Source organism: Lissotriton helveticus, chromosome 5_1, assembly GCF_964261635.1.
Source record: "Lissotriton helveticus chromosome 5_1, aLisHel1.1, whole genome shotgun sequence".
Classification (NCBI taxonomy): Eukaryota; Metazoa; Chordata; class Amphibia; order Caudata; family Salamandridae; genus Lissotriton; species Lissotriton helveticus.
The window spans coordinates 138608876-138621908 of NC_136065.1; the positions used below are offsets into that span (position 1 = coordinate 138608876).

The 13033-nt window shown below is 44.5% G+C and overlaps 1 protein-coding gene across 1 annotated transcript in view; it reads right to left on the reverse strand.

Annotated features, from left to right (window-relative positions):
* CCDC187 (coiled-coil domain containing 187) overlaps positions 1 to 13033 on the reverse strand; it is a 282400-nt gene that overhangs the window by 22651 nt on the left and 246716 nt on the right. The gene's annotated exons all lie outside the window — the stretch shown is intronic.

Below are 13033 nucleotides of genomic sequence, written 5' to 3' on the forward strand. Positions count from 1 at the left end.
CACATGTCCCTTGCAGGTTGTTGTTTACCCTGGAAATGCACCAACATTTATTCCTTCCCATGACAGGAGTAAGTTGCTTTGCAGGGGTGGTAAAAAGGAATGGACCACCCTCATTTTTAATAGCAGCGAAGGCAAACGAGTTCCTCCACAGGAAGCTAAAGATTTTCAGTGAGAGAAAGGAAGGAGAATTCACCAATTTCACAATTCCAGATGATTTACTCAATCTACATGAATTTAAGTTTGCCTTTTTGGGTTTTCTTGTGATGGATTGCAGAAATCTGGTGGTAGATTCCCGACATTTACTTGCAGAACAGTGTGAATCGGGCCCTTTGTGTTGAATTGTGGCTGAGGATTTAGTACTCTTGAAGCAGTTAAATAGTCCACCTCGACTGCTTGAAATGAGAACTGGCAGTCCATGCGTCCTTTGAATGTCATGGAAAGGCCCAGAGGCTGTGCTAGTCCCAGCCTTGTGGGCATTCCTGGCTGAATTACTACTTCACACAAGTGGATGTTCAAGCCAACGCAAACATTGCCTGTGGATGATCCAGGTGCGTAAAGTGAAAGTGTAAATATTACAATGCCTCTGGGGCTTTCAAGAGAATCCAGAAGGTTATTAGGCGTTATGCCTGCCAATTCAGAGACTCTTTTGAAGCATAAATGTCTCACCTACCCAGCCGGTCATCTGACATTGTTTTTCCTTGTCTCCCCATTCATATCTCCCCCCCTCCTCCTCCCTCTGTGATTCTTTGATTCAAACTGATGTAACTATGTAACCTGTAAAAAGCAGATTCAACTGATATAAGTATGTATCCTGTAACTCGCTGATCCTCATGTAAAGCGCTCTGATACCTCCGGGTCTAGCCAGTGCTATATAAAACTTTGCAAATAAATAAATAAATTGCTTCCGTGTTTGGATCATAAAGATGTTGCTAGCACTATTCAGACTCATACCAGAGTTCTTCATAAACCAGCAGTTTTCCCCCCAGTGGGTTCCATTGGTATCGCTGTCATACTAGAGAGATAGCTTAATAGGTTGAGCAAAGGCTGCAGCCATTCCTGTGCAACCTGCAGTTCATGGACATGAAACACCGACATTGACGAGGGTGTAGAGCAGGTGCGTTTCTCCATATCAAAAAACATTTTCTCTTTGTCGGGGAAAAATATAAGAAGCAAATGGACTTTTGCTAAGTATTTCCACTTGCATATATGCACCCCTGTACAATTTACGCTTGTGTGTAACTGTTTACCATTAGGAGCACTCATGGAAATGTGCACCAGTTGCAGCTGCCCATGACTACTCACAATTCTTTATGAATTCCAAAAATGAATACATCAACACAAATAAGCTGATATCCTAACGGTGTGGCTTTACGCCTTTTTTGTGACATGGGCCCCAAGTGGGGAGATTTAGGTCTAGCCCTGTGTAGAAGTGGAGTGGAGAAGCGTGGCTCAGTGGTTAGAGGCGGCAGACCCGGAAGCTGAGATCGGCCGTGGACCAGGGTTCGATTCCCCGCCACGGCGGGTCTCGGGCTCAAAATTCCACGGACTCGACAATTCTCGCTCCGGTGCCTACTCAACTCACGGGGTCACACTCTGCGACTCTGGGCAATAGCTTGCTTAATCTCCACTACGGCCCCTCGCGGCGGGATGCCTGGCTTTCACCTTGTGGATACCCTGCCGGGGTATCTCACAGGGGAATACCAGGACGGGTTCCCTAAGCAAGCGCCTTGAGACCCCTGGGTGATTTGTGCGCTATATAAATCGAAATACATTTAGATTTGTGATTTTGTTGATTTTCACAATCCTTTTGTTCTCACAGGCATATCACCTAGAATTCTAGATCAGCCATGGAATTCCAGAAGTAGACATGGAATCCCCAACTCTCTGCCTATGTAAAACTGCACACGTGTCATTTGCTCTCAAGTTTTTCCCATTTTTTAGGCAAATGTAGCTTTTTTATGCTGTACAGCAAAGGGCATGCTGTGCCTCATGGCTAAAACCCAATGGGTGGAAGAAGGTAATGGGTCCCAAAGCCAATAGATGGGAAAATCAAAAACAAAATGACATTTGAGTACCATAAAAGTGCTTTTTTGTAAGGTGGAAGGACCAGCTTAATTTGATGTGCCCTCCAGAAAATGCACAAAAAACATAAAAAAGGGACTGACGATGGTAGAGAATCAGGTGGATGGGGAAGTAACAGGCGAGGTAGGGAAAACTAGGAGGAGGGAGATGCGGAAAAGCAGAACATAAGGATGAGAACAATGCAGAGGACTGGGGGAGAAACACTCAAGAGACTGAGCAGCATTCAAGGGAAAGAGCAATACAGAATGAGTGGAGCAGTTTTTGATCATTGGGGAGAAGCACATGAGGGAAATAGCTGTAAAACACATGCATTCTCATGGAGTGTTTAACCAAAAAGAAAGAAAATAGTTCCCTACAAGTGAGCAGAGGAAGAATACAAGTAATTGAAAGGATGGCAAAGAGGCTATGCTCCAAGGGAGGGACAAACACAAGATGGACAAGAGGAAAGCCGTCAAACAAAAGCAAGCAAATAAGACAATAAAGTCAACCATTGGCTGTTTTATCTGTAAGACTACTAGTCTTTCTCAATCAGGCTGTTCGTACCATCTGGTAAGAGAGACCTAATAATAACATGAAAAATGGTGGTAGGTGAGACTTAAAAACAACATAAACGGAAACCAAATAAATATACAGCTTGCTGTCGCGGGAGAACATATTTAAACGTTCAGATAGATTTATTACCAAGTATGGAGTTACAACTGCAAATCTCTGTTGTACGGCAGCTCCCTTGGCTACTTGGCTGAGGTCTCACCACACACCTAAGTCTAGTCGCTAAATGTGCAAGTAGATGAGAACCCCAAACATATGTATTTGTACACGGTATAAGAACTTTAGAGAAGGGTTTGGTACTCGCACAAAAACTATAAATACAAATATTGCAGAGAGTCTCTCACCGTTGGCGGGGAAATTGTATATGGCCAATTGAAAAGGAAACAAAAAATTAAGTTAGCTGTCAACTTAGTATAAGTGCTAAACAACCGTGGATAAAGTGTTCCTCAGTTAGGAGAAGATTTAGAAAGCAAACATGTAATTTACTCTGTTTTGCCTCAGTCATTTCCAACTTACATCACTTGAAATGGGGGCACCTGATGGTCATTTAGCAAAAGACATGTTTTTTATTCCTGCTTTGTGAATCTATTACTTTTGCGCGACATTTGTTATTTTGTAAATATAATGATGCTTGGTGGATCTAATACCCCCATTAAATTGCCTCTTGGTTAACACTTCCACCCTCCATATTGAGGGTAAGTGGTTTTGCTGTTAAAGTCCTTTTGCCATCGTTGTCTTCCACCCGGTCAGTGTGAGCAAGTGCATCTAAATACATGAAGGACTGTATTTTACTTCAGGGGGTATAGTCAACTTAAAGCACAGCACAGAAAGAATTGTTGTATTTCCTAATGAATGAGGTAAATAAAAGTAAACGAATATGTGTACATTCACAACTGCACTGGTGCACACTGTATAGGCTTTAGAAATGCAAAAAGCCATTTGCAATGCACAGGACTGCTTTGCAATTCATAATTATCATTCAGTATGATATTGCACACACTGCAAAGCGTTGGGAGTTGCAAGGAAATCCAGGGCGGGAGAGAAGGATGGCCCTCCTCACAGCGCACAATGTAAACTCTCCTGAGATCTCAAAGCTGCTTCTGACCGGAAGCTGTCCGTGGTCGGCAGCCTCCATTGTGCGGGGGGGCTGTTGCGTCAGCAATGCAAACATGTCAGTGGCATTATGACCCCTGTCCAGGGCACAAATCCTAAAAAAAGAAGTTGTAGGGCTGATAAAGTAAGCAAGTATGCAAGTAACATCATGGCAAATGGCATCACAGTGCATGACACAACGGAGCGTGACATCGACATGGCATCACAGGAAGTGACATCACAGCCCATGACCTCCCAGGAAGTGACATCACAAAGAGTGACATCAGATCTTAAGGCCTCACATATAGGTTTTTCAGGTCGTTCATTAGTACATTTGAGTGCATTATAATATTTAACAGATTAGATTTTGCTTCGGTGTTGTGCCAAAAAAGTCACACAACCCCAACGCAAAATCTGGGCCTCAACCTATACATCTGTTCTGCTTAATTGGTTGCAAAGTCTGCATTTTAAAATATCTTTTGGGGCTAAGGCAACTGCTGCATAGATCTTTGTGTGCCCAGTTCATCTCAGTGAATAATAATAATGGTATGATAACACTGGAGGTTAATGACCCTGCTGGAGAGATCTGTGTTTTGTCTAGTCCAAGTTTTGAATCAAAGTATCATAGAGGGTTAATATTTCTCCTGCAAAGCCCATCATGTTACATGCAGATGACAGACTTGTTTTTTTTTATAGATGGGTAGGTGGGTTACTGCTTTTAACACGGAGATCCTTTGGTTACTTCCAGTTCATAAATTGTACCCCTTCTAAGTTCTAATATAGCACAGAGAGCTATGAAGGACATACAAGTCCTGCACCTTGGAACCCTCGCTGTCCTATGTTTATTTATTTATTTATTTTGAAAGTTTTATATAGCGCGAACAAGATCTTCGCAGATATCAGAGCGCTTTACAGAGGAGGGGAGCATATATAAACAGATACATCAATAGTGTTAAACGTACAGTTATACAGTAATACATCCTGCACATTGATTTACACACATATGATTTATTGTTAATGTATAATGTGTACATGTGATGTAAAACACACTGGATTGGTATGAGTAGTGATATAAAAGAGATAAAACAAAATAGTGCCATTTCAATTGTTATTTGTGTGAATACTGGGACAGACCAACACATCTGACATTCTTACAGTGCATTCAAATGTCTTATCTACAGGGACTGAACCAAATCAAAAGCATGCCTCTTCTAAGTACCTGTGAAGTAATAACATGCTTTAACTCCCAGACAGGATACTCAGTCAAACGGAGGCCTGATGCCTCCTTAACTTCAGCCTTTGTTTTGGGCTCAGTTGGAATTTAAAATAACAAAGCCCCCTTAACTGCACCTTGCTGCTAGGAATGAAAGCGGACAACGTGCAGGAGCTGCTGAATGTGTTCTGGTGTCTGAACCTCACACTGGGACGAGTTCAGCGTAACTTCTTGGCAGGAGAGACGGCGTCCGCCCCGTGAAAAGAGTGGGTAGATGTTGCCTACCCGCGTGTAACCTCGACTTGTGCTCCGCCCTGCAGGGTTGGATTGGTAAGGCGGGCACTTGGGCAATGGGCCGGTGTAAGTTGCAGCTGTGGGCTGATTTTCTGGGCAGCATGGAGGCTGATTTAGGCTGTATCTGTGCTGTTCAGATGCCACCAGTGGCTCAGTGGGGGCCTGAGCTGCCTTTCCGGAGGCAGATGGGCCTTTGTTACCTCCCTTCTACCAATGAGGTGCAGGTGTCAGTCAACAACAAGCTTTATTCGGTTAAAAAGTTTTTAAAACCATCAAAGCACAGTGCCACACAAGATTCATAAAATAAATTCACCACATACATAGGATAGGATTAATACCAACATACATGTTTCAAGATTATTAGGAAAAGACCATTTAAATAACTTGACCCTTACGATCACAATACTTGGCATTCAATAAATAATTAAAAAGATTGTCACCCACTGAATATGCATTTTAAAAATTAAATAACAGTAACATTTCGTACCAATAAAAATTCCTTAATCGTGAAGTCACCACATGTGCAAAAGTAGAAGGCCCATATCATAATAACTGCATCTTATTTCTTCGTCTAATTGCCCCTGTGATATAGCTGGCCACTCCAAAACATACCATCGTGGACCTCAGACATTGCAGATATGTCAGGGCTGGCCTGACCTGTTCGAAATTACAGCCCTTTAACAGTGGCATTATGAATTTCTTGCGTATAGAGACATAAAAATCACAAAAGAAAATCATATGTAAGGTGTTCTGGTCTGAAAAGTTATCACAAGGGCATGGACCAAGGGCCCCTTCCTTCGAAAAGCCCTTTGGGAAAGAAAGTAGCCATGAAAGCATATTATACTTAAACTTATCAATACAAACAAATGAAATGGTTTGTTTATATACATTAAGTACGGCTGGATTCCTCTCCCAAAATTTAAGATTACAAAGCTTCTAACTGAGGGTTTGACCAGCTCACCTTGTTCCCTCATTGACATAGACCTGTTTAAGAACTGTAATTTAATGGCTTTAATAGCCACCTTACTCAGCGCGCTTGGGTTTGTAAACAAGTCAGGGCTGCCCAGGATATCCATTTGGATTTTAACATATCTGAGCCAAGGGATATCAAGGGCTCTATCTAGGGACATACAATCCTGGATTATTTCTTGATTCAGATTAGGCGGTTGCTGAACCCAAATTCTTAGCCAGCCTAATAATGGTGCAACAGCAATCTGGTCTTGGATATTGCCAACTCCTAAGTCCTCATGTACATTAAAGTTAGCAGCGGAAACTGGGAGCGAGAGTAATTTCCGTAGAAAGATGTTTTCTGCTACTTGTATTTCTCTAGCGTCTGTGTAGCCCCATACCTCACTCCCATATAAAGCCACGGGGACACACTTCGCATTATAAATTTTCATAAGGGCTGGGAGTGGCTTAGAACCTATCCGCTTGGCAAACCCCAGGAGAGCCCCCGTAGACCTTGCTAGACCATTCATTTTTAAAGTTCGCTGCGTCACCCATGACCTTCTATGATGAAATACTATCCCTAGATATGGGAATGTTGGGATGTTTTGGTCAGTTCCAGGCCTTTACAGAAAAATCTTGCCTTTTTTGCCTTCTTTCCACCTATCGTCATTGAGTGTGACTTCTTAAAATTAGTTATAAGATCAAGAGAGTCCATAAAACTAATAAAACGATCTAAAAGCAATTGCAGTCCTCTCGCTGTTCTAGCCACCAAGACTGCGTCGTCAGCATATAACAGTGCTGGGAGGTGCAGGTGTCATTCTCAATCTCTCACTGGGCATGCCCTTTAATGTACCCGGATTGAGCAGGGGCAGGGGGCCTGAGCAGAGGTGGCCTCACTTACAGTCAGGTGTGGTTCACCAGTGTGAACTAATCCGTGCACAAAGAGTCCAAAGAGAATGTGCTTTTTTTTTTATCTCAGTGAAATTAAGAAAAAACATGTTTTTGGGAGAAACCCCGCCCCTCCATCTTTTCATAATACTTAAAACTCTGAAGCAGTGTTTTGCAAAAAGGTGCAGTCCGCAAATGTGGGCCAGTTTATTTTAGGGTGCCCAGGCCCATTTTGCATTCCAATCCAACCCTGCTTGTCCTTTTAAGGGGCAAGAGATGCCATGGTGGTGCATTGCGAAAGATAAAACAGATACTAGTTTATTTCTTGCAATCCTCCGTGCCTTAACCGCAGCCGTGTGCAAGTGGCCCACAGCATATTAATTAGACGGCCGATCGGCATATAAGGTGCACAGCAAAGGGTTGTTGTTGCTGCCACTATGCTATACTATGGTGGTATTTCATTATTTCCCTAAATCCAGGAGCCTGGACACAAAGGTCTTTGGGTACCATGCAAAGCTTCCTATACGCAATGAAATTCAGATTCATCAGTGTACAGACATATATATGGTGCCTGCATCTCCATGCTAGCAGAGTTTTCATAATACAGGACCTGGATTTCATTACAAGACCGGAGGCTACATTATGCATTTATCCTTTAATAGCAACTCACACAGCCGCACTACATCACAAAGGATAAAGTTCTAGAGTCATAACAAAGGATGTATCTAGGAGATGATCTGCCTCTTTTAAAAGCGGCTCGCCAGCAGATAAGTCACTACTATTACTTGCTCCTTGATTTTAAGCCTAGATTTGTATTTTGTTATACTCTATATCTCTATGTTGCTTTATTTTCATTGTATTGTACTACCCTTTCAACCCAGGTACTTTATTCCTATTTGAACCTATTTTCAGCGTTTTAAACCTGCTTTCAGTGTTTTTCTGGTAACCTCGCCATGTTTTTCCTTTAACTCCGTGTCCCAGCACAGATCTTAATGGTGGTGGGTGGCGCAGGCTTCCCCCTCCCATCCCACCCTCCCTACTAATGGACTTCCAATTTATGGTTGTCCACCCCCCTTCTTAAAACGCGCGACCGCGCTCCCCTTCATACCGTCTTTCTGACCGTCCTTCCCTCCTTCCGCCGCCTTAAACGCGCGTCGGATCTCCGCTTCATTCAGCAGAGGCGCGCCTGCGATTTCACTCCATTTCCTGCCTTTTGGATTAGAGGAAAGCACGCTCGCGACACCCGCGTTGCGTGCCTCCCCTGCCAAGCCACTTTCCTTTCCTCCGGCGGCTGAGCTCGAGCACGACTGATTTAGCTTGTCAGTTGCTCTGCTTCAGCCGCCGGGGACCTACGACCACTGCGCTCGTCTCCCTGACTTATCTAGGGATATTTCTAAACACGCTTTCCTTACAATAAGCGTCCCTTCATTTCATTAAGACTTTCCTTCATTCCAATACTTTGCTGTAGCCTTAAACCTTAACTTTTCCCATTACTTCATATTGATTATACTGCTCACCATAATTATACCCCTTTACCTATAAAATAATTACCTTTTAATTACCAAAAACAAAAAAAACAAAAAGGGGGAGTAGCCTGAGGCTTCACCTGCAAAAAAACAAAAAAAAAAAACAATAAAAAAAAAAAAAAAAGAGGAGTAAAAGGGGGATTTGATTATTACCTTACCTGTTAATAGTCTTTCATCACCACACCATGTCTGACGTGGATTCTGATGACGCCACTGCTAGCTCACCTGCCCCCATTGACGATTCGCTTAAAAAATTTCTGCAACAAGAAATTAAGTCTTGCATGATGTCCTCCCTCAGAGATGTCATGCTCTCTAAAAGACCAGGTGACCCCCAGGATCTCCCCTTACACGGTAAGAGACCCAAAAAGACCAAACATTGCGAAAGCACTACAGGCCATAGCGCCTTTCAAAACATAGGAGGTCCTAGCACCTCACTTTGGATGGGAGGCCACCGCGCCCCACTTGAACCTGATCTCCCTCGGGACACTCCTTTGACCGGTGCCCATGGCGGCACAAATGTGTACGGTGCCCCTCGCGGCACACTTTAGAATAGTGCTAATCAAACAAGTAGAAATGTTGGTCTTGACTCCTCTCCCTCCTCCTTGGATGACAACTCCTCCAAGGACCCCTCAGACGAGTTCGTCTTTGACCTGGATGAGGTCCAACATGATCTCAACTCCCATTTCGATCCGGAACCTACCCCAAAAAATATTATTTTAAACCCTATTGGAGAGGAAATGTTTTCCCCCCTAAACATTTCTCACCCCAACAGCTCTAAATGGTTCCCGCAGGATCATGTTTCCAAATTTGTTGCACGCTGGTTGAGAAACCTTCTGGATAGAAACACCAGAAACACAATGAGGTCTGAATCCCCCAGACCTACCATTGATGACAGAGTCTGTCAGACTCCAAACCTAGACCCTAGCCTCATTAAATTCCTATTTAAATTAGGACGTGACCCTAGAAAAGGTTTAGAGAGGGCCCTCAAAGGCTGCCAAGACCGACTCTTAGACGTCCTAGGACCCTTGGTTAGAATCCTAGATATGGCTGAACAATCCCACCTCTCCTCTACCCCCTTGAACGTCGACCTCGTTCGAGGTTGGAGCCAAAGGGCCATCGTTCTCCTTGGCAACGCCAATTCTAGTTTGAACATTGAGAGGAGGAGATCTATCCTGAACAAAATCAACCCCAAATTAGGTGACATGGCGGAGAAGGAACCCTCCCAGAACCCCAAAGGCCTCCTTTTCGGAGAGGACATAATCAAAGAGATTGGCAAATACGTATCCACCTTTACTGCCCTTGATAGAGCCCAGAACAACCTGAGACGGGTCTTCAACACCAACCTTTTTGGCCAGGCCGGTAGAAGGGGTCGCTCTTCCGGCCGAGGCAACCAACGACCCTACTCATCCTTCAGAGGAACAGGAAGGGGCTTCTACCCCCCTAGACAACCCTTCTTCCCCCAAAGAGGAAGAGGCCCGAGAAACCGTGGTTCAAGAGGTGGAGGCGCTCCCAACACCTCCAACTCTACAAGTAAGTACTACTCCTCCTTCTTCTATCCCTCCCATAGTAGGGGGCAGGCTAAAACAGTTTTATCATGTTTGGGATTCAATTACCCAAGACCCATGGGTTTTAGAAACCGTCATGGGCTTCAAGATAGACTTCTTACAGATTCCCCTCCAGTCACACCTACCCCACCCCTTTGTCCTCTCAGAAGATCAAGAAAAGATCGTGGAGGAAGAAATCGCTTCCATGCTCAAAAAAGACGCAAGAGTGGAGGTTCCCTGGTCCGATGCAAGGTTCATAAGCACACTGTTTCTCGTTCAGAAAAAGGACAAGGGTTGGAGACCCATAATAAACCTTTGAGAAGTCAACAAATTCCTAGTTTATCGCCATTTCAAAATGGAGGGTATCCACCTCCTGAGGGATCTCCTTCTGGATGGCCAAGTTAGACCTGAAGGACGCTTACTTCACGATTCCCATGTACAAGGAACATCAACCCTTCCTTCAATTTGCTTGGAAGGAACATCTCTACCAGTTCCAAGCTCTCCCCTTCGGCCTCTCTTCTGCCCCTTGGTGCTTTACCAAGATCATGAAGTGTGTTGTTACAATTCTAAGAGAGAGGGGTATCCGCCTCATCATTTACTTGGACGATATTCTTATCATGTCCCAATCCCGTTCAGACCTCCTAAGAGACCTAGAAACCTCCATGAACCTGATAGAGAGCCTTGGGTTCATCATCAACAGAGACAAATCCATGCTCTCTCCCTGCAGAACTATAGAATTCCTCGGCTTCACTCTAGACACCACGAAATGTCTTCTCCTTCTTCCGGCCAAGAAGATTGCCAAGATCCGGAAGGAGATCAGGTCTGTTCTGAAACAAGAGTCTTTAGCTCTCCGCGAACTAGCCAGACTACTTGGGCTCCTTTCCTCGTCCATCCAGGCCATTTCTCCCGGCCCTCTGAATTACCGCGCACTTCAGAGAATAAAAAGGAAAGCCCTCAATTCAGGTCTGTGGTATGGGGACCTTGTCTCTCTAGATTCGGATGCGAGAACAGAGCTTTTTTGGTGGCTAGAGAACTTAGATGCCTGGAACGGCAAAGCTATCTTCGGCTCATCCCCGGATTTTGTCCTAGAATCAGACGCCAGTCTTCATGGCTGGGGTGCTCGTTTGGGGGACCAGGACACCGGTGGGGTTTGGACCCTATCGGAATCCTCCCAACACATAAATTTTCTGGAATTGACGGCTGGCTTATACGCTCTTATGAGCTTCAAACACTCCATCCAAGGGAGGTCCGTTGTTCTGAAGATGGACAACGTCTCCGCTGTGGCCTATATCAATCGCCTTGGAGGGACGAGATCTGCGGATCTCTCCAACCTTGCCAGGAGACTTTGGATGTTCTGTCTGGAACACAAAATCTCCCTCAGGGCGGAATATCTCCCCGGGAAATCGAACATTTCAGCAGACTGGAATTCAAGATTCCTTATAGACTTCTCGGACTGGAAACTCGACGTGAACGTCTTCAATTCCCTCTCCCACTTTTGGGGTCCCATAGACGTGGATCTATTCGCCAGCAGGCTCACCTTCCAACTTCCCAACTATTTCAGTTGGATGCCAGACCCGGGCGCTCTTGCTGTGAACGCGTTTCTCCAACCCTGGTCCCACTTCCTGGGTTATGCCTTTCCTCCTTTCGCCATGATTCAGAGAGTTCTTCAGAAGGTCAGATCGGATCAATGCTCCCTGATCCTGATAACTCCCTTTTGGCCGTCCCAAGCCTGGTTCCCGACAGCCCTGGAACTAGCATGCGACATTCCCTTTCTGATCCCAGCCTATCCAGGCCTGGTCTCAAACGCAGACGGGGAAGATCACCGTCTTATTCTCGAGGGGAATTTGAACCTTCTTGCCTGGAAAGTGTCAGGCAATCTAACGAGCTGTCTGGACTTTCGTCAACAGCTCTCTCTCTCCTCGGAGAATATTCGGCACTTGGGACACACCTTAGATACAACAGCATTTGGAAGAAATGGTTTCATTGGTGCCTGGAAAGGAGTCTGGATCCCGTGGAGAGTCCTGTCGTGAATATCGTTAATTTTCTGGTCGAACAATTTGACAGAGGCCTTTCCTATCGCTCTATTAACTGCTTCAGATCCGCAATCTCCGCTGGTCACGCTCCTATCAACGGTAAATCGGTAGGTAAAAATCCTATCATTTGTAGGGTCCTCAAGAGTATAAGACTAAGGAGACCCCCTAGACCTAAATACCAGACCCATTGGGATGTCAAGTGCATTTTAGACCTTTTTTGTTCCTGGCCAGACAATTCTTCCCTTAATAGAAAGTTTCTCTCCTTTAAGCTTGCTACACTCTTGTGCTTAATTTCCTGTAGGAGGGTTTCTGACATCAGAAGCTTAGACATTTCTAATAGATGTTATGATATGTTTGGTGTCAAGTTCGAACTACTTAGAAGAACCAAAACGATGTCAGATTTTATCTTCTATCCTCGTTTTGACACCTTACCTAAACTTTGTGTGGTTGCTTGCATGAAAGAATATGACGCTAGGATGTCTCTCCTGCGCCCCAATGGCGCAAATCAACTCTTAGTTTCCTTTGTGAAACCTTTCAAACCTGTTTCTTCCACCTCCATTGCTAGATGGGTTAAGTCTACCATGAAGCTCGCTGGTGTTGACCTCTCTAAGTTCCAAGCACATTCTGTCAGAGGAGCTATGGCCAGTAAGTCCTTCTGGTCAGGTGGTAAGTTGGATGATATTCTGAAAGCTGCTGACTGGTCAAATGCTAATACCTTTGCTCGTCATTACTGTAAGCCTATCGAGCATATGTCTGAGGTGGTCCTTTGGGGCTACGAACATGCATAATGTAGCCTCCGGTCTTGTAATGAAATTGCGATTCTCCTATTAACATGACCAGAGAATCTGGATTTCATTAAAGACA